Below are 22,148 nucleotides of genomic sequence, written 5' to 3'. Positions count from 1 at the left end.
CAACCTGCGAATCTACCATTCTGGAAAGACTCACTACCTTAAAGATCGAAAGGCTGCTGCAAAATTTGTTAAAAGTATCCCACTGTCCATGTCAAGGTCCCCACCTGCCCCTCGTGCTGGAGATTTAGGGCATCTAAGTGAAAATGACTAAGTGCACATGACCCTTGTGAGGGGCAGATGGTAATGCGTGGCCTAATAGTCTGAAGCAGCGGTCATCCCATGGACGCCTCCTGGTCCCGACACCCATACAATCACAATAAAAATGTGGATGTGTGATGATTCCCTGGTCATTGTTCTCTAAAACTGGGAAATGTTTTGGGTGTTTTAGCAACATTTGGCAAGATTGAGGGGTCAAAGTGGGAAGTGGGTGGCAAGGTAGGGTTTTGTGGATACTGACAGTGTCTTTTTTGTATATGTTACTGTTGCCCTTTTCCCTTCCATGCCCCTCAGCATGTGGGTGCAAGCTCTCAGACAAGACGGCTCCCGCACGTGCAACTGAAGATGAGATACTTATATGTAACTTCATGCTCTGTCACTTAAATGTGTAACATGGAATGTACAGGGCCTCAATGATAGGCACAAGATGAGACAGGTCTTAGCCTATCTACAGAGACACAGCACAGGCATTTGCATGCTCTAGGAATTGCACCTAACACAGGGAACACAGGAGCATTTGAGGGGATGTTGGTGGGCGAACAGTAGATTGAGTACTATTCTAACTATGTGCACAGGGTGGCCATATTTATCTCTAAAGGGTTGCCTTGGCACATGTGCCAGGTTCACTGTGACCAACAAGGGTGATATGGTTTGCTATCCGGTACGTTGCACAGCCACCTGGTCAGGTTCCTCACCATCAATGGTCTTGATGTATACAACCCTCATTTTCTGCAGAGGTTTGAGGACTAGTGAGCACGCTTGGGCATGGGGCACTTTTGTAGGGGGTGTGACTTTAATGTGGTCTTGGACTCTGTGGCAGACCAATCCAATGATTTTCGATGCCCCCAACCCGAACGCCGCTGGGCAATTGCGACCTACCATGGTGGATAATTACCTCATTGATCTCAGGCATTCCTGACATGGAGACAGTGCGGAGGGCACATGTGTCACCACTACAAACACAACATGGTCAAGAATAGATTACTGGCTATCCATGCATGATATAGATGCATGGACTACCCATGTCACCCACCTGCCGCAGTCGCTATGTGATCATGCACTAGTACTGCTTGAGATGACCTACTCCCCCTGACTATAAAACCTGCACGTTCATGTTGTGGCTTCTGTCTGGGGCACTGCACAACCAAGTGTTCATGGATGAGGTCCAAACAGCTATTGTGGAGTATTTTGAGCTCAGTGCTGGCACAGTGTCCTTTCAGTCTACTCTATGGGAGGCCTTTGAGGCAGTCATCCGAGGAGTGTGCATTGCCCAGCAGGCAGGCATACTTGAGCACTGCATGGGGACCTTCTGTGCCTCGAGGGAGAGATCTGTGCACTGGAATTACAGTACTTTGTGGAGTGTAGTGTGTCCATGCTAGTGGCCATCCAAGGCAAACTTACTGAATTTGTGGAGGAGGCACAGAGAGAAACCCATTATTTAGGGACGGAGGCCCATGCTCAACACCATGGAGAGAGAGAGGACAGAAAGGACAAAATCCACCCTCCTACATAAACCATGGGCGAGCTACTACATTGCTGAATTGCATGATGACCTCCACTGCGCGCATGTTGGCTAAACAGAGAGGTTACTAATTTTTACTCCATGTTATACATGTCTAAACAAACTGGAATACCTCCCGACCTAGTTTCTTACTTTGATTCTGTGCAACTACTCTGGCTTCAGAAGGGGCACCGGCGATTCCTAGATGAGCCTTTCAGCATGGAGTAGGTGATTCAGGTCATAAGTGTGATGCTTGGAGACAATGCCCCTGGCTTGGATGGCCTCACTTCCACCTTTTTATTTAGAGGTTGCTCAGATCCTTGCTCCGCATCTTCCTGCCATGTATGAGCATCTCACAGCTGGAGTTCTGCCCCCTTCCCTGCGGGAACAATTAATTGTCACTATATTGAAGCCATATTTAACTTGGATAATAAAATTCTGGAGAAATTAAGGCATTTTATTCATTTGTACCTCTTTGCGCTATTGTCCTACCTTGGAATGAGCTCCTGGCTCATCCAGTTGATTGGCCTCCTCTATGCCCAACCGGTTGCCCAGTTGACAGTGAATGAGCTGGTCACCCTCCTTCCCAGTATTACAAGGCACTCGACAGAGGTGCCCCTTGTCACCCATTTTGTTCGCTACAGCCATGGAGTCACTGGCAGCCCTGCTCAGGCAGCATCACTTGCATTGTGGCCTGGCCTTTATGCCCGTTGGGTGTTGGTGTCCATGCATGCGGATGATGTTGCTGTATGCGCTAAGAACCCGTGAAATAACCTCAATACGCTGTTCAGATAATTCATCACATTTGGAGGCAACCACAGGCGTAACTATAAACTGGGCCAAGTCGATACTGTTTCCACTGACAGACGTGATGGAGGAATTCACATTCGAGTTCCCACTTCAGTGGGCAAGGGATCCTGTGTAGTATCTTGATGTTTGTTTGAGCGGGTATTTAAATGAGCTGTGGAAAGCAAATTATGGCTGACTGTTGACCTGTCTGGAGGAGTGAGAGGAGGCCTGGACTAAGCTTACTTATCTCTCACTGGTATACTGGCCATTGCTAAGATGGTGGTGCTCCCCAAATTCTTTTATCTAATTCTCAATCTGCCACTGTCACTGCTGGCATGTGTCACAAGACAGTTCCAGTCACACTTAATGACCCTCACTTGGGCAAGGAAGCAGCCTTGGATAGCGTGCAAGACATTGACCCTCTCCTTTGAACATTGAGGACTAGGAGAGACAGCTAAGGATCTAGATTATTTTAGCACTCTGGCACAGTTTGTACATAGGGACATACATTGCCTGAACATGATCATGTGGCTCCCTGTTCTCTCTGGATGGTGCTGTAGCTCGCTCCCAGGTGACCAAGGAAGAGATTCACACTGTGGCCTGCATGGTATGGTCAGGCAGCAAACTGAGACGATGTGCTTGCTTGAGCAGCCTATTCACCCCCTCCATCCTGATTATTCGTCTCCCCTCATTGCCTATCACATCTGATGATGGCACCCAGACAAGGCTGTGCTACCTGCAGCTGACAACCATGAGATCCTTATACCCTCACAGCACCTTTATTGAGCTATACCAGGCCCAGCAGGGCCCTGACATCACATTCCAGGACAGGTTTACTTATCACCAGCTGCAAGCTGTTATACTCATGCTACATGACCCTTTCAGCAGCCCTGCCCACGTTCCAGGTGCTGGAGGTGACTCTTGTATGCCCATGCAGCCTAACTACCAGGCTTTGTCGACATGCAGGAGGCAGCGTTGGTTCGGGTCCAGGGGGCCCGACAGATGGTCTGATGACCTGGAAACCTTTACCATTGAAGACCAATGAAAGTTTTGCTGCGCCTAGTCTCAAGCGCTTTCACCTAACTACAGGCTGCATCTAGTTCACATAAGCTATTTGCACATGCTCTACCACACTCCAGAGCAAATGCACAGGATGAGCCTGATTGAGGATGTTTTCTGTACCATGCTCTGACTTTATCCACCTTGCATGTCCAGAAGTGGATTCTTTTTGGTCCACCACCTTCACACTATTGATGAGATCATAGCGCACATCCTAGAGTGTTCCCCAAGACTTGTATTACTGGGTTACATTAAAGATGTCTCTTCAGAGGTGCACAAGTTGATCGCACGTTTACTACTGCTTGCAAAGCACCAGGTGTTGATGCATTGGGGGCGGCGGCCATTACCACAGAAGACAGATGGCTACGAGATATGGCCTATTATCAGGAACAGCTAACCGCTTACCGGGAGCTGATGCCTGTACGATCATGTTGCAGAGAAATAGGGTACCCTTTGGAGATGTTCCTTAGTGTGCAGAGAGCAGAAGAGGAAGCGTCTGCTAGCCCGGAGGCAGCGGCAGCTGATCGCTAGACAGACAGACCTGCCGCAGATCGTGCCCACCGGGCAAATATATTAGTTGACCAGGCAAATGTGTGAGCCCATTGGGAGATGTGCCCATGGTTTTGCTTAATGCATGTGCAGGGGGCCTGTATATCAGGTAAATTGGAGTATGTTCTATATTGCCTTTTGAATTCCTTCCCCCGTTGCGTTCAAGAAGAGTACTGAATTAGCAATGCAATTTATCTGCAACTGTATACTTGGTGTACTACACTGTAGTGTTCATTTTACTTCCCGACATGGTTTGGGTGCTTTACCTTATTGTACTGACTTAAATGTCAATAAAAACAATTGAAAAAAATAATTTTAGTACAGCAATCAATAGTTTTCTGGAAGTGGAGTACCTCCTTGAATCGTCTGAGGTGTCACGTGTTTGCACCATGTTTGCTAATTTGAATAGTTCATTACCTGTTTTTCCCAAAGTTAAAACATATCAGAAAATATACACAAAACAATCAATGCAGCTATCTGTGATGGGTTCTTCTAATGTACAGTTACTAAATATAAATATAAAAACAACTTTAAGCGCAGTACAGTAAGCAACGGGTAGCACAGTGACATTTTCAGATCATGACCTGTAAGGCCTTCAGTATGTTTATATCGCCAAGTACATATTGAAATAGAAGTAAAGGCCTATTATGGCACTGCACATCATCCCCAATGGGCCTCTCACTCACCAAGAGGACAGATCACTACTCTCATCTTCAATATCACATCCCGCTCCCTGTGGAAGGACAGAATAAGCAATGTCTTGTCTATGCATTGAGTGCTTGGCTGGGATGCCTACATTTAATGCGGGCTGTTCAACTAAAATTCTAATAGTGAAATAACCCAGAATCCCTATTGCTAAAATATGTACTTGTCATTGTTTTGGTGTGTTTATAATTCCTCCGGTCCCAGTTTTGTTTTAAGGCAATGCAATAATTGCTGTTATTTTTATACTACTTACTTCTGTATTATATAAATCACAAACTTTCGCTACAAGTTTGAGTTATTGGGCTATTCCATTTCTAACATTATTAATGATTCCCTACCATATTGCACATATTGCGAGAAAGAGGATTTCAAAATGGCATTTTCTCAAAATATATCATCAAAGTGTAGCTCTGATACCGTGAGGAGAGGGCCACATCTGGAGCTGCGACACACACAGACAGGGCCACAACTGAAATTTCTATGCCCAATGGTTTATGTTATTTTATGTAATTTAAATTTACACCCACCGAAGTTTCTTGGCACTAAGAGAAATTACTTTCACCAAATGTGGAAGCCCTAATTGAACAATAAGAACAATGCATGTTAATTGGAGTAGCACTTCACTAAGATGAGGCAGTGATCAGGCAGCTCCAAAATTCTGAATTAACTCTAAGCCTTCTGATTAGCCTTTGAGGTAAGGCTAATTATCATGTAATACCATAATCCAAGTGTAATTGAACCAAAGTGACCACCACTTGCCTCTAGTAGTCTGATGGTACATAACAAATAATATTTTTTTTAAACTGGAGCTGGCAGAAAATTTAGATTTGTGGTTCAAGCAAAATATTTGAACCTGTGAGTATACCTATATTTCTGACAGTTTTCACTGGGTCAGGAGAAAGACCCATGACTTGGGGCCAACTGTTTAATTTGTCGATCCAATTTCTCACTGTCAACAGCTCCTTTTCAGCAGGGTTTAGTTGTAAAAAAAAAAAATGTGGCATCCAGAAACCAACAATACACAGGACAGGCTTTTGTGTATTTTGGTGTTAGAGTTGATGAATCTACTTGTTGAAGAGGTGTAGGAGGCTGGCCTGGCTTATAGTGGGTACCCTGTGGTACTTACACCCTGTGCCAGGCCCAGTTATCCCTTATTAGTAGAATAGAGGTGTTTCTAGCAGCTTAGGCTGATAGAAGGTAGCTATGGCAAAGCAGCTTAGGCTGAACTAGGAGACATGCAAAGCTCCTACTATACCACTTATATCATATGCACAATATCATAAGAAAACACAATACACAGAGTTACTAAAAATAAAGGTACTTTATTTTTATGACAATATGCCACAAGTATCTCAGTGAGTACCCTCAGTAAGAAGGTAAGTAGTATACACAAGTTATATGTACACAAACCCAAAACAGGTGAGTAAGAGTAAGAAAAGTAATGCAAACAGTGTAGAATTACAATAGTTGCAATAGGTGAACATAGGTCTAGGGGCAACACAAACCATATACTGCAAAAGTGGAATGCGAATCACAAATGGAACCCAGACCTATGGGAGCTTGTAGAGGGTCGCTGGGACTGTAAGAAAACAGTCAGGGTGTCCAAGATACCCCACCCCTAGACCCTGAAAAGTAGAAGTAAAGTACACCTACTACCCCAAAATGACACAATAGTCGTGATAGGGGGATTCTGCAAGAACAACAAACACCAGCAAGGAACTGAAGGTGGTTTCCTGGACCTGAGGACCTGCAAGGCAAGGGGACCAAGTCCAAGAGTCGCGATAGTGTGCAGGGGGGGGCAGGAGCCCAGGAAACCCCGGATGAATGTGCAAGGAAGCTGCCTCCAGGTGGAAGAAGCTTGGAGTTCTGCAACAATGAAGAGGACTAGGAACTTCTCCTTTGGATGGAAAATGTCACATATCATGATGAAGGTTGCAGAAGTGTTCCCACGCAGAAATACCGCAAACAAGCCTTGCTAGCTCCAAGGGTTGCAGTAGAGGTTTTTGGGTGCTGCTGGGGACCACGAAGGACCAGGATGTCGCTCCTTAGAGGAGGAGACAGAGGGGGCGCTCAGCAACTCAGAGAGCCCCCACAGAAGCAGGCAGCATCCGCAGAAGTACCCGAACAGGCACTTGGAAGATTTGTGAACCGGAGCTGGCTCAGAGTCACAAAAGAGGGTCCCACGACACCAGAGGCCAACTAGGACGGAGTGCTGGGGACCCAGGCTAGAGTGCACAGGAGCCAGAGCAGCTGCAAATCACGCAGTACACAGGTTTGCAGTCTAGCGAGGGGAGGCAAGGACTTACCTCCACCAAACTTGGACTGAAGGATCACTGGACTGTGGGAGTCACTTGGATAGAGTTCCTGTGTTCCAGGGACCGCGTTCGTGAGGATGAGAGGGGACCCAGAGGACCGGTGATGAGGTCTTTTGGTGCCTGCATTAGCAGGGGGAAGATTCTGTTGACCCACGGGAGATTTCTTCTTGGCTTCCAGTGCAGGGTGAAGGCAGGTGACCCCCAGAGCATGCACCACCAAGAAACAGTCGAGAAAGCCTGCAGGATGAGGCGCTACAATGTTGCTGGTAGTCATCTTGCTACTTTGTTGCGGTTTTGCAGGCATCCTGGAGCAGTCAGCGGTCGATCCTTGGTAGAAGTCGAAGAGGGAGATGCAGAGGAACTCTGGTGAGCTCTTGCATTCGTTATCTGAAGAATTCCCCAGAGGAGAGACCCTAAATAGCCAGAAAAGGAGGTTTAGCTACCAAGAAAGGAGGATTGGCTACCAAGAAAGGTAAGAGCCTATCAGAGGGGGTCTCTGACATCACCTGCTGGCACGGGCCACTGAGAGCAGTCCAGTGTGCCCCCAACACCTCTGTTTCCAAGATGGCAGAGGTCTGGGACACACTGGAGGAGTTCTGGGCACCTCCCCTGGGAGGTACTGGTCAGGGGAGTGGTCACTCCCCTTTCCTTTGTCCAATTTCACGCCAGAGCAGGGCTGGAGGATCCCTGAACTGGTGTAGACTGGCTTATGCAGAGATGGGCACCATCTGTGCCCATCAAAGCATGTCCAGAGGCTGGGGGAGGCTACTCCTCCCCAGCCCTTCACACCTATTTCCAAAGGGAGAGGGTGTAACATCCTCTCTCAGAGGAAATCCTTTGTTCTGCTTTCCTGGGCCAGGGCTGCCTGGACCCCAGGAGGGCAGAAACCTGTCTGAGAGGTTGGCAGCAGCTGCAGTGTAAACCCCGGAAAGGCAGTTTGGCAGTACCCGGGTTCTGTGCTAGAGACCTGGGGTATCATGGAATTGTCCCCCCAATACCAGAATGTTCGGAGTTACCATTGTGACGCTATACATAGGTAGTGATCTATGTATAGTGCACGTGTGTAATGGTGTCCCCGCACCCACAAAGTCCAGGGAATTTGCCCTGAACGATGTGGGGCACCTTGGCTAGTGCCAGGGTGTCCACACACTAAGTAACTTGGCACCCAACCTTCTCCAGGTGAAGGTTAGACATATAGGGGACTTATGTGCAGTGAAAAATGGCTGTGAAATAACGTGGACGTTATTTCACTCAGGCTGCAGTGGCAGGCCTGTGTAAGAATTGCCTGAGCTCCCTATGGGTGGCAAAAGAAATGCTGCAGGCCATAGGGATCTCCTGGAACCCCAATACCCTGGGTACCTAAGTACCATATACAAGGGAATTATATGGGTGTACCAGTGTGCCAATGAGAATTGGTCAATTTAGTCACTAGCCTGCAGTGACAAATTTAGAAAGCAGAGAGAGCATAAACACTGAGGTTCTGGTTAGCAGAGCCTCAGTGATACAGTTAGGCACCATGCAGGGAACACATACAGGGCACATAATATGAGCACTGGGGTCCTGCCTGGCAGGATCCCACTGACACAGGGGCTAAAACATACATACATACAGTGAAAATGGGGGTAACATGCCAGGCAAGATGGTACTTTCCTACAAGAGGTTAATCAGAACAATACCAGAATGTCATCACCATACATACAGGGGCAGCTCGTCCACGCTAGCAGCTGCAAACCTTTTCAAGAAAATGATAATAAATGGTGTTTATAATTATTTTCTTGAAAAGGGGCTGGCCACAGGCTGTGACGAGCACTTGAGGGGAGTGCACAGAGCACTCCCCTCAGAGCGCACGTGTGTTTGCCTGGCCGTCTCAGGCCGGCCAAACACACATGCAGAGTGGGCTCTCTCCAGTTGCTCAGTTGCTGGGATGGAGAGATCCTGCACAGGCTCCCAGTCTGCCACGGAGCACCCTGGCTGGGTGCTCCCAGTCAATCCTGGTGCTTGTTTGAGATAGTTTGTGGGTAGTACAAATACATATCATTTTAGATTTATGTTTGTGTGTATGTGTAAACACACAGTAATAATTATGCTTCAAGAATAGCCACGTTAATAAGCTGAAAATCTTTATTGTTTAATATGCCACTTGGTAAACATTAGAATGAATCATCTGGGTGAAATTCGAATATATGTTAAAGTTTATTTCCAAAGTGTAAAATTAGTAAATGTAATGTAAACATTTTAAATCCTCACAAATGTTTTATACTCTAGTAATGATCTCTCATTCATTTTCGCCTTCTAAACACTTATTATGAACAGTGGATGTTATCCTAGAGTCTGCTGCCTTGGAGCACATAGCAGAAGACTATGACTGGTTGCCCTCAAAGTTGACGCGTCATTGTCTTAATTTTTGGATGCCAAGAGCCTATATGCGTCATCTACTGTTGTTGGCTTAGCTAATGCGTTGCCGTGTCACAAGGAACTAAATATATCTCAACCTATGATGCAAAAGACTAGGTCAAATAATCAGTACACACAGAAGAATGAAAGAAAAAAAAGAGGCCACAAAATTAATGGTCCCATAGGACTCCAGGTCATGAAGACACAATTTTTCCAGGCCTTGATTTTCATTTTGAAAATCAAGGGGTCAGATTCTCAAAAATATTTGTGCATCTAAGTAGGCTTTTTAGGAGTGAAAAAACCCCCCACTTTTGTAGTCCAAGGAAGTCAGTTTTGCACTGATGAACGAATCTACTCACAAATACTTTCATGTGAGTAATTCTCCTCTTGTAGATGGAGATTGGCCATTCCAGGGCAGGCAGCTCTGAAATGGCTCCAGACTTTTCTTTTGTCAAGTGCAAATATTTTACCATTGTGGCATGAGGAAATGAACACCCGCAAAAACAGTGAAAGTGAACTTAGCAGAAGACATTTTTTCCATGGGAATATTTTCCACGTGAATTTAAGAAAAAAAGAATGCATATCTCTCTCTCTTTAATTATATATATCTATCTATATCTATATATATATATATATAGATATACAGATAGTCTGAAGATTAATTCCATCACAAATGCTTCTATTATGCTGTGGCCGTGTCTAAAAACCCTACGGAAAAATGTATTTTGGGACCCACCACTTTTTCCGATCCCCCTCTTTAAGACAGCAGCTGAACTGACCAAAGTATGTTTTGAAAATGTTGTCAGGTTTCGTCTAGCGGCGCCAGAGTTATAGGCAAACCAAAAAATGCTCCATCTATAGAAACTAGGTCTCAACTATAACTACCTACTGGTGACCGCTTATAGGTTTTAATATATATATATATATATATATATATATATATATATATATATATATATATATATATATATATGTATATATATACACACACACATCTACATGTTTCTATAGAAAAAGCTTTTTTTGACTTGCCTATATCTTTGACACCGTTTAATGAATCATCACAAAATTCTCCAAAAAAAGTGTGCTGTGCTGTGTTGCGCGGAATGTTTCGGGTTGATCTGTCGAGCTGAGCCTGAGAAAGTGGGGGTGGGGTAAAAAAAACATACATTTCTCATGTTAATTTCCATGGAACATTTGAGCACCACTATAGCCTGAACCACTGGACAGAATCACACCACATTTGGCAGAAAGCAAGCTTTAGATACGCAGATTGTGCTTTTGCTTCTGTTGTGTGAATCCATTCAGTAGTTTTTGAGATAGTAAAGGGGCAATAAATTATCTAGGGCCATCGATCCATTGCAGTGTTTTCGCGATTATCACGGCAAATTCGCAAATGCATGCAATAACAGGAACACTGTGATTCGCTGCCCGCAATCTGACCAGAATGTTGCAGTCACATTTTGAGTAACAGGACACGGTCCCCAGGGCTAAAAATAAAATTAAAAGTGACAGAAGGGGTCAGGTTGGCAGTACCCTGACACCAGGGATGTGATATGGGGTGTTTGAGGGTCAGATTATGGTTTTAAAATGTTTTTTTCCCACCAGGCATGATATTCGCGAATATTAGAGAATATTCATGAACATTTGAGGATATCCTCAAAGATATGAGGATATTTAAGAATATGTAAAAAAAAAAAAAATTTAAAACATTCACAGACTCATTTATACACTAATTTATTCACCCATACGTGTACTCAGAGACTCATGCGCCACCTCACACACCCACTCAGACCCACTCATAAACTTACATACCCACTTTCAGACCCTCTCAGACACTTACGCACCCACTCATAGATCCACTAACTGAGACAGGCCCTGTGACTAAACCACGCTGCATACGGCCAAAGGCAGTGAGCGGTGTGGTTATTAGGACTTGCCTGCAGCCAGACCCTGCAGCCAACCTCTGCCATGTACGGCCTAAGGGAGTGTGCGGCAGTGGGTGGCCCAACATATAGTAATCTGAATTATTTTACATGAAAAAAACATAGAAAATCACTGAAAAAACAAAGGTTACAGGGACGTTATAGTTAGGTTCTGAATTTACCATAGAAATTCATCAGTTAGAGTTATTTCAAGTAACTATAACTGGTCGTCTAAGGTAACTATAACTCGCGCCTTCACCATGCACAGCAAATTACTCCACATATTATATCATTGATGACATCTTCTGTAGCATCGTTGATATTATGATTGCAACATTTGTAATAAACTTATTGACAAAAAAACTGTGCATGGTGAGGGCGTCAGTTACAGTTACCTCAGGGCACAAGATATAGCTACTTGAAATTACTCTAACTATAACCGCTGAATTTCAGTGGTTTTGTACGAGTAAATTAAGAACCTAACACATCCCTGTAACCTTTGCTTTTTTCAGTGAGAATAAATATATATATATATATATATATATATATATATATATATATATATATATATATATATATACACACACATATACATTCTTGGTTAGAAAAATGGAATTCACATTTTATTCTAGGAATACACACGGAAACCCCCAACTATCAAAGGACTCCTAGTATTATTGGAAAATAATTTGTGACTGCTGGAAAGTCAGAAACCTGCACTGCATCCATTCAGCTGCAGATGTCTGACTTTAAAAAAATTAGGACTTTTTTCAGTGTGGGTTGACTAATGGTACGCAGCAAAATAACCCAATAATATGTCGCAGAGTGCACAAGAGTAGAAATTGTAGGCGAAGGGATGGAAATTAGGTGTCCTTTTAAGATAGTGTCACATTCCACCTTTGGAGCAGATACGTCAAAAATAACTCTTCTTATAGTGATTGTTCATTCACATAGTGAATTTATGTTCCTTTTCGAAAGTCTAAGCACATCTGAGCTTCCCCAATTGTGAATTATGCTGTGGAAAATTCCAGGAAAATGTGTTTGTTTTTTGTATTATTTAGACTTTGTATTATTGAAATGTACTTTTTATTCTCAGATTACTGGTTACGTAGCTGGAAGCAAATAGTTTATAACCAGAACTTGTGTTTCTTTTTTATTTCAGAAAGCATAATAACGTTAACTAAAATGAAGTATGCGAAGTGTCTTATTTTTTTTTATTTTTTTAGCATTGCTAGCATCGCAACAATGTAATTCAAGTTGGGTTAACGGTCATACAACCAAAGTTCAATAAAAATCACAAGAAAAGTGAAGAAATCAAAAATTATTTGTGTTTTAATGTCTCCCAGTCAATATTTCAAAATGTATACTAATTTAATTTCGGTACAGGGTGCAGAGAGCCCAGCCGTAAGATGGCCGCACCTAGCGAGGCTCTGTCGGCCTGAAAAATAATCCTTCAATTATTCTGTACAACAGAACCTCCCCCTGCACCTCCGGACCGCACCTTTACTCCAGGGATTCAGAAGAGAACTAAAGACCTGGATGTTTGAATGATCATACCTCCATGCAGCAGCATACAGCTCCAGGGCCTCAAGAACCTCACAGGTGATTTGCCCCTCTCTGTAAATGTTTGATTGATTGACTGAATACAGGGCATTGAGACCTGCACAAAGGTGCCCACATATCCCCTAAACTATTGTGATTGGTATAACCCTTTTTTGAGGGTTAAATAGAAGCAAGAGGTAGGCACTTGGGCTGGGTTGTCTGCATCCTGCACTGGGCCCGGTGGATTTCAGTGAGCTTGCTAGGGGGTTCTCAAGGCCAGAAGAGCAGCGGTGACCCCAGGAACAGGGCACTGGCCTCTTTGGAGCGGCACCATGCATCTGCTGCGGATGCTTGCTGAGGACAACTGCAGGCTGCCAGGACTGGTTGAAACCAGTGGCCCACCACAGCCCTAGCATTCCTCAAGGAGGAAGGGCTGTGTGAGCCCAGGCAACTAGCTGAAGTAGGAGGGCTCCCAGCAGTACCAGACAGAAGAGGTGAGTAATACCCATTCTAGCCTGCAATGCTCGTGGTGTGGATTTCGCCTAAGGTGATGCAGGCCGCACCGAGGGATGAGCTCAAGCGGCCACGTGGAAAAGTGGGCTACCTGTAGGTAGGAGGCTTGTGTGACTGCATCCGCCCTGGTCTTGCTGGCTAGGTCCCTGAGTGATTGAAGGCCCGTAATGTGCACAGCGCGATGAGCAGCGGCAAGAGTTGGATTGACCCCCGCTGTGCTACCTGGACTGCGGTGTGTGCCTCTGGGGAGCCTGTTTTTTCCTGCAGGAGTCACATCACTTGGAACCCCTCCACTGCTGGCACGTATATCCGTGGTGCATGTCGGAGGACTTGGGGCCACCGGAGGGCCCTTGACTTGGCCGGTGTCCATGTGACATCTGGACTCTCCCTGGCCTGCTCGTGCCCCCTAGAGTAGCACTGCTGGGGTGTGGTGGGGCCTGGATGACACCCTGGGGCGTTCCTCCCTCTGGCTCTGCTGAACCGTAATTAGCGGACCTGGACTGTACTTTGGGGCTGCCCCCTCTAGTCTCAACGATGCATTATGATGACTTTCAGGTAGGCTCCTGTATTTGACTGCCATTTGTGCCAGGGTGAGTTAGGTCCGCTTGTGCCCCCTCTCCAGACTGACTAGGGGGTGAGGCTGGACCTTGCAGCAATTCAGACCAACAACTGCGATGCACAGAATGTAGCGACTCCTGATCCCAGGGCGACTTGTTTCTGGATCCTAAACATAATTTAACCTCCATCAATACCATAATTGACCTGCAGACAGATAGATTTGATCGCCTGAAGGAGCATGTTGATCGGCACAATTGAATAAGACAACTAGAACACCATATGTCATTGATGGAGGATAGGAACTCTGCAACCAGTGAGAAGCTGCTTTGCATGGAACGCGTCCTTGGGGTTATCCGGAACAAGAATGATTACTCGGAGGGCTCATCATGAAGAAACAAGCTGCGAGCAATGGGTAAGCCTGAGTCAACTGCTATGGAACGTATGGCAGACTATGTGGAGACAATGCTCCACACGCTGTTTAGGGACACACTTTCTACCATGTTCATTGTCGAATGTGCCCACTGATCGCTTGACCAGTTACCGGGCACCAGCCCACCCGATAATTGCCACACTATTGAACTATCAAGACAGAGAAGCAGTACTAAGACTGGCAAGAGATCAGCAGACACTCAATTACCAGGGCAATGGGATATCCATCTTTCCTGACTTCACAATTGCTGTGCAGGCCGCCAAGAAGGAGTTCTTACCGGTCAAGCACTTGCTTCAAATAACTGATGCTAAGTACTCTTTACTCTACCCATACAAGCTGTGAATCTACCATTCTGGAAAGACTCACTACCTTACAGATCAAAAGGCTGCTGCAAAATTTGTTAAAATACATAAAGGGGGTACCTTGTAACCCTAGACTGCCTTGGGTACTAACATAAACATAATGCAATAAATAGACAGTCAGGGACAAATCCAATTTTTATTTTAGGAAACCAGTACTAACTCCTGATTTCTCGTCAATTCCTTTCCCTTATTTATTTAGATCTTTTAACAAAGGACAACAGAAGCTCGTCATAAAACACTCCATCACACATAGTACAAACATAAATATAACATAGTATAGACATAAATATAACAATCACTTTACAAATATATATAACAGAAATATACAAAAGGAGAGATATGCCCACCATCGTTTCTTTACATTGTGGTCACTATTTACACAACTATAGCTGTGATCCACTAGGTTGTGGGGATACAGGGTCTCAACTGCACCCAGCTGTAAGCTACCTAAATGTCTTTCAAAGGTATTAGAAGGTGCAAGAACACTTCTGTATATAAATTAATTGGCTTCCAAACCCTTAACACAGCAATTAAAATCATACCACCTAACATGATTTCACCATCATTCATCTACAAACATAGTGTGTATCAGTATCAGAGTTACCCCAAAATACAACCAAACCCCAACAGTGGGGATCCTTATTTGAGTGGGTACACACATTAAATTACGGTGTAAATATAGATTTGCTCTGCAGGGCCCTGACATCACATTCCTAGACAGGTTTACTTAACACCAGCTGCAAGCTGTTATACTCATGCTACATGACTCTTTCAGCACCCCTGCCCACGTTCCAGGTGCTGGAGGTGACTCTTGTATTCCAATGCAGCCTAATTACCAGGGTTTATGTCGACATGCAAGAGGCAGCATCGGTTCGGGTCCCTGGGGCCCGACAGATGGTCTGATGACCTGGAAACCTTTACCATTGAAGACTAATGGAAGTTTTGCTGCGCCCAGTCTCAAGCGCTTTCACCTAACTACAGGCTGCGTCTAGTTCACATAAACTATTTGCACAGGCTCTACCACACTCCAGAGCAAATGCACAGGATGAGCCTGAATGAGGATGTGCTCTGTGCCATGCTCTGACTTTCTCCACCTTGCATGGACCTGTCCGGAAGTGGAGTCTTTTTGGTCCACCATCTTCAACACTATTGAAGATCATAGCGCACATCCTAGAGTGTTCCCAAAGACTTGTATTACTGGGTTACATGAAAGATGTCTCTTCAGAGGTGCACAAGTTGATCGCATATTTATTACTGCTTGTGAAGCACCAGGTGGTGATGCATTGGGGGCGAAGGCGGCCATCGCCACAGAAGACAGACTGGCTATGAGATGTGGCATATTATCAGGAACAGCTAACTACTTACTGGGAACTGATGCCCGTACGATCATGTTGCAAAGAAATAGGGTACCCTTTGAAGATGTTCCTTAGTGTGCAGAGAGCAGAAGAGGAAGCGTCTGCTAGCCCAGAGGCAGCTGATTGCTAGACAGACTGACCTGCCGCAGATCGTGCCCACCGGGCAAATATATGAGTTTGCCAGGCAAATGTGTGAGCCCATCGTTTTGCTTAATGCACTTGCATGGGGCCTGCATATCAGGTAAATTGGAGTATGTTCTACATTGCTTTTTGGATTCCCTTCCCCCCGTTGCTTTCAAGAAGAGTACAGAATTAACAATGCAATTTATCTGCCAATGTATCCTTAGTGTACTACATTGTACTGTTCATTTTTCTTCCCTTCATTGTTTGAGTGTTTTACCTTATTCTACTGACTTAAATGTCAATGAAAACAATTAAAAAATAATAATTTTAGTACAGCAATCGATAGTTTTCTGGAAGTGGAGTACCTCCTTGAATAGTCTGAGGTGTTACATGTTTGCACCATGTTTGCCAATTTAAATAGTTCATTACCTGTTTTTCCCAAAGTTAAAACATATCAGAAAATATACACAAAACAATGAATGCAGCTATCTGTGATGTGTTCTTCTAATGTACAGTTACTAAATATAAATATAAAAACAACTTTAAGCGCAGTACAGTAAGCAACGGTGGCATTTTCAGATCATGACCTGTAAGGCCTTCAGTATGTTTATATCGCCATGTACATATTGAAATAGAAGTAAAGGCCTATTATGGCACTGCACATCATCCCCAATGGGCCTCTCACTCACCAATAGGACAGATCACTACTCTCATCTTCAATATCACATCCCGCTCCCTGTGGAAGGACAGAATAAGCAATGTCTTGTCTATGCATTGAGTGCTTGGCTAGGATGCCTACATTTAATCTGGGCTGTTCAACAAAAATTCTAAAAGTGAAATAACCCAGAATCCCTATTGCTAAAATATGTGCTTGTCATTGTTTTGGTGTTTATAATTCCTCCGGTCCCAGTTTTGTTTTAAGGCAATGCAATAACTACTGTTATTTTTATACTACTTACTTCTGTATTATATAAATAACAAACTTTCGCTACAAGTTTGGGTTATTGGGATATTCAATATCTAATATTATTAATGATTCCCTACCATATTGCACATATTGCGAGAAAGAGGATTTCAAAATGGCATTTTCTCAAAATATATCACCAAAGTGTAGCTCTAATACAGTGAGGAGAGGGCCACATCTAGAGCTGTGACACACACAGATAGGGCCACAACTGAAATTTCTATGCCCAATGGTTTGTTATGTCATGTAATTTAAACTTACACACACCAAAGTTTCTTGGCGCTAAGAGAAATTACTTTCACTGAATGTGAAAGCCCTAAATGAACAATAAGAATAGTGCTTGTTAATTTGAAAACAGCTTTGATTTTTTTTTTAATGTTTCCTAGATAATGAAAGAGAAGTGAGTAATATAATTCAAACAAACATTTTCCTGAAGAATGCAAAACATGGTGAAGAGTATGAACATAGAATTCCGAGGCTAGAAAAGCGTGAGCGAGCTCATGCAGAGCCCTAAGGAGAATAACGAGGGATTTTAACTGTATCCTCAGCTCTATGAGCAACAGTGAAGTGCACAATAATTGGAGTAGCACTTCACTAAGATGAAGCAGTGATCAGTCAGCTCCAAAATTCTGAATTAACTCTAAGCCTTCTGATTATCCTTTGATGTAAGGATAATTACCATGTATTACCATAATCCAAGCGTAACTGAACCAAAGTGACCACCACTTGCCTGTAGTAGTCTGAGGGTACATAACAAATAATATATTTTTAAAAGCTGGAGCTGCCAGAAAATTGAGATTTGTGGTACAAGCAAAATATTTGAACCTGTGAGTACACTTATATTTCTGACTGTTTTCACCGGGTCAGGAGGAAGACCCATGACTTTGGGGCCAACTGTTTAACTTGTCAAGTCCAATTTCTCACTGTCAACAGCTCCTTTTCAGCAGGGTTTAGTTGTAAAAAAAAAAATGTGGCATTTAGAAACGAACAATACACAGGGCAGGCTTTTGTGTATTTTGGTATTAGAGTTGATGAATCTACTTGTTGAAGAGGTTAATCAGAACAGAATGTCATCACCATACATACAGGGGCAGCTCCTCCATGAGGTCGGAGGAGAGTCATCCACGCCAGCAGCTGCAAACCTTTTCAAGAAAACAATAATAAATGGTGTTTATAATCATTTTCTTGAAAGGGGGCTGGCCGTAGGCTGTGACGAGCACTTGAGGGGAGTGCACAGAGCACTCCCCTCAGAGCACATGTGTATTTGCCCGGCTGTCTTGGGCCGGCCAAATACACATGCACAGTGGGCTCTCTCCAGTTGCTCAGTTGCTGGGATGGAGAGATCCTGCACAGGCTCCCAGTCTGCCTGGGAGCACCCTCGCTGGGTGCTCCCAGTCAATCCTGGTGCTTCTTTGAGCTGTGTCAGGATTGGCGCAGGGTGGCTCGGAGCCTGCAGAAGAGAAGTTGGAGACACGGCGCCACCGGCGGTGGTAAGTGTTTTTAAAAAAATATTATTATTGTCCCTTTAATTATCAATTTTTTATTCCCAACCTGCCCTCCCCCCACCCAATGCCTGCCCCCAGTTACCGCACCACCCCTTCTGCTGGTCACGACCCACAACTGCATACGTATAGAACTTGGCACCCTTCTATTGGTAAGGCTTAAGTCAGAGGCACAGTGTATATCTTCAAGAGCAAAGGTGAGTTCAATAATGTTGCTGATGAAAAAATGGAGTGAAAACAAGTGTGATAAATTGTTTGTGAGAAATGATTCTAGCCATTCAATTGCATTTTCCTTCAGTCCACATTTTCCGGCTCTGAAAAGAAAATGGGAGTGAATGGTGGAATTAAATGCAACTGAAGGGTCTAATAGGACCAGAGTACCCAAATCTGGTATAAAGACATCTTGCAACGGATTTAGTAAGTTACTCGAGTCAAGGTAGGACTGAGGTTGGTTAAACGCTATTGTTTGATAATTTTAGAAATATAAAGATTTAAAGAAATACAACTATACTTTCAATAACTACCTTGGGATCAATAAGGTTTTTTCAGCAAAGTCTCAACATACCTGCCTTCCAAGTATCAGGAACCTTACCTTGGATAAAACACTGAGTAAAAAGAAAGGCCAGGTCAGGGGCCATTTGAAGAGAGACATGTTTCACTGCCTTGACATGACTGATATTGATAGGTAAACTCAAAGGCAAAGTAGTGTAAATAAGGTTAGCCACTTCTGTCTAAGTTACAGAACTGAAAGTAAAAGTATATTTAATCATTGAGGGTGGTTGTTTCTAGGGCTAACAGGCCATCAAGTGAAGCAAGAGGTACTTTGATTTCTGTTCCAATCTTATTGATTTTATCAATGAAAAAGGACAATACCTTTTCACATACGTCTTATGAACCATTTAGTACACTTTTATTAGTTGTTGGAGATGCTAAATCAGTAATGACAGCAAATAATTATCTAGCTAGTTTTGGGGTGTGAGCATTAGTAGTATCAGCTAGGCAAATGTTCTGGTAATTAGATAGTGGTTGCTCAGATATGATAATCTGGCTGAAGAATCATATTTATACATTGTATTGTATTATAATTTCATGTTAGAGATATATAGATGGCAAAAGCCATACTTACAGAAATCCAATAATGCATTTCATCTCCATAACTTCATAAACCGTAAACTCTCCTCCTCCTCCGTAATGCCTCCATTGGGTGGCTAGAAGTAATTACCGACATGCACAGTCAATATTTGTTTGTCTTTCAAAAAGCCAACATTTGCCTCATCTTACAAGATGAATCATTAGTTAAGCATATAAGTTTCATTGATTTCAAGGATATAGGGAATACCAATGTCAGCGTCAGATAAGCGGCCAGGCGGCTCCAGATTCTATCATATTTTCCCTTAATATTAAAATCCTACTTCAATTTTTCCATCATCCATAATAATTTACTCACTCATTATTGTATTGATGGTATAGCTGTGGACTTACACTTATGGGTGATTAATTAGTTCATCACCAACAGCATGTTATTAATTAGTCTCCAGTCTGACATAGATACATTTTTAATCTCGCTAAGTTGCATTCCCGTAATCGATGTAGGATCGGGTCATATTGTATATCCACCACCCTCCTCCCATGACCTAGAATTTCCTTCCAGAATTATTTCAATCAAGAGCAAGACCACAATATGTGCAGGTCTTCTTCCTCTTGCCCACACTCCTCCCACACAACCCCACTGTGTTTTCATACATTTGCTTCCACCTCATTTTCGCAATGTGCCAACCATCATTTGTTTATACACTGGTTCCCTGTTCTACACACTTTTGTATAAGTATGGGATCACCACCCAAAGTGTCTGCCATTGGTATTCAGAGATGTGCTTATTTAGTATGTGTTGCCATTTATTCATATAAAGCCATTGGACACTGGGGTCTACATCCACAAAACTCGATTTAAATTTCGGAAAGAGTGGCAGCTCCTCCACAATGGTGGCCAGCAGCTGAAAAATAAACAATATTTTATTATTGTTTTATTTTTCAGCTGCTGGCTGACCCAGCTTGTACAGAGGGGGACAGGGCCAGGCCATGGGAGAGGGAGGAGGATTTGAGTGCACTTAAGAATGTGCATGTCAGTTTAGCCAGCTGTCTCAGGCTGACTAAACTGACATGCGCACTTTGGTTTCTCCAACCCAGCTAAGCTGGAGAAACAGCACAGACTCCCATGCACTGTCTGAGCAGAAGACTAACCCACTCAGACCAATCATGGTGTTGCTCTCATGCTATGTATAGCACGAAAGCAGTGCCAAGATTGCATGGGGAGCTGGTGTCCAAGGGACTAATGGGACACTATTAGGAGCCGGAGAGAAGAGGAGCGAGGTGGCGGGTAAGGTCGGCGGCAGGATAGGTACGTTTTTTAAAAACATTATTTCCCTGTCTCCCCCTTGAGATTTGTGGTGGCTGCCACTGATTGAAAATGAGGCCTTTTCCCCTGGAGTTAGAATGCTAGACGAAAAATGTAAATACTACATGTGATCAGCTTCCCTAATTTTTAGCTCCTTTTTGCACTGAATAAATGACATACTCTCCCCACCCTGGAATAAATCTGAGCATTCTACATCCCCCGACTAACTCCCAAAGTCATCCCCAGTCTTCCCAGGGATAAAATGTAGATTGCACAGGAAGGGAATGTAGGGAAATGGAAAAGAGGTAAGTCCCTGATTTTGTGTAACAGAATCACATAAATCTAGGGTAGGGCATAATATCTTTGAATATTAACACACCAGGTTTCTAGCAGTCTTGCAGATCTAGGCAGCCATGGTATTGCCTACGGGGCTCAACCCGTTACCTTTATATCCGTATGTATCCAATGTTGGTCTGTCTCAAGTCGGGGCACTTGAAACGAACTCTCAGCTGAGAGGCTTGATGATGGTGTTTCAGATCTAGCAGTACCTGGCCACCCATTCTTTTATTTGCTTTCAGTACTTACCCCACTATTTGTGCTCATTTCCCCACCCTTATGAAAGTATCTATAGATCCTTGGGGGGCTTTCATATCTTTCTCAAGGAACTTCACCAACAGGTTTTGAAAATATATAATTATCTAGGTAGCATGTTTAGTTGAAACTCAGGCCACTCTACTGAACCACAATACAAAGAGTTTTTTACAACTACGAAGGACAGTAGTGATTGCATTACTCAGCCTTAAACAGTTTGCATTACAAAGATTTCAACGCTTTTCTGTGTGATATAGATTCCTGGATACTTAAATTTGCCATTGGCCAGTCAGAAAGAGATCATGACTGAGAGGTGTTCCTTCACTGTTGGAAAATGGGTTATTGATAAGGGCGGGTAGGTACCTACACTTAGCAATAGGCCACTAACCTCCACTTAGGTCCAGTTAGGTCTCAGTAAATT

The sequence above is a fragment of the Pleurodeles waltl genome, chromosome 2_1, assembly GCF_031143425.1.
Source record: "Pleurodeles waltl isolate 20211129_DDA chromosome 2_1, aPleWal1.hap1.20221129, whole genome shotgun sequence".
Taxonomy (NCBI): domain Eukaryota; kingdom Metazoa; phylum Chordata; class Amphibia; order Caudata; family Salamandridae; genus Pleurodeles; species Pleurodeles waltl.
Note: the sequence above shows the minus strand (reverse complement) of the source record.